At 42.7% G+C, this 3,552-nt stretch overlaps 1 protein-coding gene across 1 annotated transcript in view; it reads left to right on the top strand.

Moving 5' to 3' along the window:
* LOC109463839 overlaps positions 1-3,552 on the top strand; it is a 42,348-nt gene that overhangs the window by 14,225 nt on the left and 24,571 nt on the right. The gene's annotated exons all lie outside the window — the stretch shown is intronic.

The following is a 3,552-nucleotide window of genomic DNA, read 5'->3' as shown; positions in this document are numbered from 1 at the left end:
CTTCTTCACCATACAGCCGTCGTGCTAGAAGACAAGTTATAGACAGCAGGTGGGTACTGAATGTTGTATTGACAATCAACCCAGTTGTTGCTCTCTGTTGTGTTTGTCCTTTTGTGTGCGCGTGTTTGTTTTTGCCAATCATTCGAACGTATTTCCTGCCAAAATGCTATCTTCGAGGTAGATTTTTTTTCAAGAACGATGGGAGTCTATTGTCCAGCCCATACAGCCGTACGACCAACTGGTTACGAGCTGGCCAATAGACTCCCCTTGCCCACTAAGAAATCTGCTTGGAGATTACCGATTGCCATTTAATAGCACGTGGAGTCGTCGTCGCTGTAGCTGCTTAAAGTCGGGCTGGTTTAGAGCTGGCGTTACACGGTCGACGAACTTTTTAGCCTCCCGCGCAAATCTCCAAAGTCTTTAGATATTTATATATTTGGCAGATTGTACCCTGAAGCCAAACATGTGCATCCCAGGCATGTTGGTAACATCATTTGTTGCAACCTTCAACCACGACGGGATTTGGTAGTTCTGAGAGTCTTGTAAGCTTATGCAACGGGTTTCATTTTCATGCCACATCTACCTAGCACGTCAGTGGTATGTGTACGGTAAAACTATGGTATCAAACGTCGACAATGTGCTCTGTAACCTAGATATGTGGTAAAGAGAAGAGCGCACGGCATTACCTGCCCGCTGCGCACCTTTGTTTCGCCGGCAGCTGCCCTTTGTTTACCGGCCTGGCGGCTCACCCTTTGATCAGTACGTTCATAGCTCGGTTTCCCGCGGTTTCTGTTTTCTAGCGGTAGGAATATGGAGATACAACTTTATTTTTTGTGGCTATGAATAGAATTATGGGTATTGTGCTGGGTAAGGCTATATTTTTGTTCGAAGTTTTGCTCGCTCGAATGGTGAGGTCGTAGTAATCTCCACCTTTCTTATTTTTGTCGTACCGTCCCTGCTTTTTCAGATACTAGTATATCAGTTCATGAGGAGAAGAGACTGACTCTTGCAGATATCAATCATTTCGATCGGGTCTGTCTTTACTAGTACGTGCTGGGTCCTCTTGTATTCCTTAACGTTTTGGTTGATTAATTTTGGTTGACCGACCGACTGGAACATGTTTGTCACAAGTTTGTAATTCTTTACAGTCGCCATTTACTTTAGAGATATTATCGGTAAATCAGTGAATATGTTCTATTCCATACACTCTAAGATTTTGTTGATGGTGTGGAAAATTAAATGCGATACACTCAAATGCAATCCAGCTGTAGCAAAGTTGGTTAACTTTGATTTGAGATATCATCGCGCCAGTACTCTTCTTCCTCTTATATTATTTTAATACTAGAATCTTCTGCTAAAAGAAATTGTAATCCCCAGGCTGTGCCATGTTGGAACTAACCTCGATAACAATGGGAAGACATAGTGCTGTGGTATGCCAGTTTCCCTGGTCCCCAATACTAAAAACTGCTTGTTACGAAAAACTGCCAACCTGGATTTGCAGCGAACACGTACTCAGCTAACAAATACCAACATGCCGTGGGGACAACTCCAGGAAAAAGTAATTCAAAAGTTACATACTGATTCTGTACTACATCTTTCATATGATTTTTCCAACATTCTTGTTTGACATATGGTTAATGGTGTGATTGATCACTCTGGGGCGGTTATCTTTTTTCTCTTGAAGACAAAGGTTGCTAGCCTGGCGGCCATTTTGGTTTCCATGGCATGGTCCCGTGATACCATCATCCCTGCGGGTGCCGAGGAGCTGGCTCAATTAGGCCGGAGGAACTGATATGTCGCGACCAAGAGATCGTCAACCTAGATAATAGACGCTGACTGCATGGGTACTTGCCAAGTTTCCTAAAAAAAACTGCACTTCAGTTAATTCAAAAAGCCGTTAGGAGGCTCAAACTCACACCACTTCTTTTATGCCTCCAAACCCACAAACCACAAAAAATCTCGACAATGGCAATTTCAGAAATTGAACTCAAAATCTTTGAATTCCCAACATTAACAGCAATACCGTATATAGCCGCTAAGGACTTGACATTACATTTCTTTAACCGACCCACCTGCTAATTTTTTTCACGATCTATCCACAGCATCTCGAGTTATACTTTTCAAATGTTGTGTCGGCCGGAAAAGACATCGTCTGCAAGGGGCGAAATTCTGATGCAATGTTTACCAAACATCCAAGGAAAAACGGCAAAATCCGGCTTTCATGCAGGCACATTACATACGATCTACCGATACCGACCTATGCTTATCGATGGGACTTAGTGTGGAACGCTCCCACCCCCTGTTTCTTTTATTTATTTATTTATTTGTTTCTGTCACAAATAAGGTATAAATAAACTATCTTCAAATCTCTCCAAACGTTCGAGTATGCAATGATAATCCCCGAGAAAAAGACGACGACGACCAGACTAGTGAATTTGAATAATCTAGATAGATAATTCGAATACTTTAAATGAGGCCATTTAATTAATAGCCACTTGCCCTTGTAAGAGGCATACCCTTATGAATGGCAGTCAAAGTATGGCAGCCTCTAACGTGCAAAGTGAGCGATATCTCAGCAAGCGTTTGGATTTGTGAAATAGAATTCGGCCATGCTTTGTTTGTCTAGTTTAGGCGACTTAATAAAAAGAAATCCAAGGTCAAGTTCGCCCATGGTCACATAACACAGTACTAAATGGGCGAACCCCCTTAGTCTGTAACTGTAGTAGTTCAGACACAAAGTAGTGCAGGGCAGTGCTTGCGAAAACTGCAGAGATTCTTTTGTGCACGACATTTAAGTAGGGACCGTGAGGAATTTGTCAGGTTTGAGATTGTATCAGAGGTGAATAATGATGATTGGCCGGCAAATATTGGCGCCTGGACACAGATATCGTCTGATACTGTGCGTTTTTTTTGCAGCTGACATTGCCATCGCACAGCGCCATATAAAAGAGGAACGAGTTGGCTGACTTTCACATATTGATACACTGTACATATAGAAAGTACCATGAACACAAACATTTTCAATTTGGTACACCCTACTAGAAATGATTAGATTTTTGGCCCCGAAGCGGCTTATTATGGTACTGCAGCGTAATGTCAAAATACTTTGACATCTTCTGATATATCTGTACATGTTAGGGTCACACATTCTATGTCCTGGTAGATAGCTCTTATGCTCAGAGAGAAGTGACCAGCCTATGATAAGCGGTCGTTTTGACCAGATGGTCGGCGTATGGATTTGACTGCATTTTTAGCTAGATCTAAATAACAGTGCCCTTTTTCCTTCACACATCAGTTCATCAACATGAAGAAGGCAGTGGGGGTAGCCTTGCCCCTGGTGATGATTCTGGCCGTCGCCGTGTACCTCGCCGTGACCGGGTCTACGAAGAAGGAATCATCAAACCAGGGACATCGTGTCATCAAACGGTCCTTAGGTAAGGCTGTTGTTGCTTTACCTACTTATGGATAGGCTTCTGATTTGACTCGGCTCCTTGGCGTTAGGAAATACGGTTGTGTACAAACACAAAAGGAAAACAGAGAGTGGAAGACAAT

The sequence above is a fragment of the Branchiostoma belcheri genome, unplaced genomic scaffold, assembly GCF_001625305.1.
Source record: "Branchiostoma belcheri isolate BF01 breed outbred unplaced genomic scaffold, Haploidv18h27 scaffold13, whole genome shotgun sequence".
In the NCBI taxonomy this organism is placed as follows: domain Eukaryota; kingdom Metazoa; phylum Chordata; class Leptocardii; order Amphioxiformes; family Branchiostomatidae; genus Branchiostoma; species Branchiostoma belcheri.
The sequence above is the reverse complement of the archived record's forward strand: the minus strand, read 5'-3'. Positions and strand labels throughout refer to the sequence as shown.